Here is a 207-nt window from a genome sequence, read left to right as displayed (position 1 = left end):
AAAATAAAATAAAATCAGCAATAAAAACATAATAAATCCTGTTTCTTTGACTGAATAGACTGAGCAACAGTCTCACTTTTGTTTAAAATCCTAGAGCCATGAAAGTCCTGAATATTCTTCCAGGTATCACTGCTTGCTGAAGAAAGGGAGCCTCAGGCCTGGCTCCGCTGACATCTGTCAGCTCGGAAGTCTGGTCCAGCTGCCTGT

The sequence above is a fragment of the Chrysochloris asiatica genome, unplaced genomic scaffold (assembly GCF_000296735.1).
Source record: "Chrysochloris asiatica unplaced genomic scaffold, ChrAsi1.0 scaffold00126, whole genome shotgun sequence".
In the NCBI taxonomy this organism is placed as follows: Eukaryota; Metazoa; Chordata; class Mammalia; order Afrosoricida; family Chrysochloridae; genus Chrysochloris; species Chrysochloris asiatica.
This window is presented reverse-complemented; position numbering follows the sequence as displayed.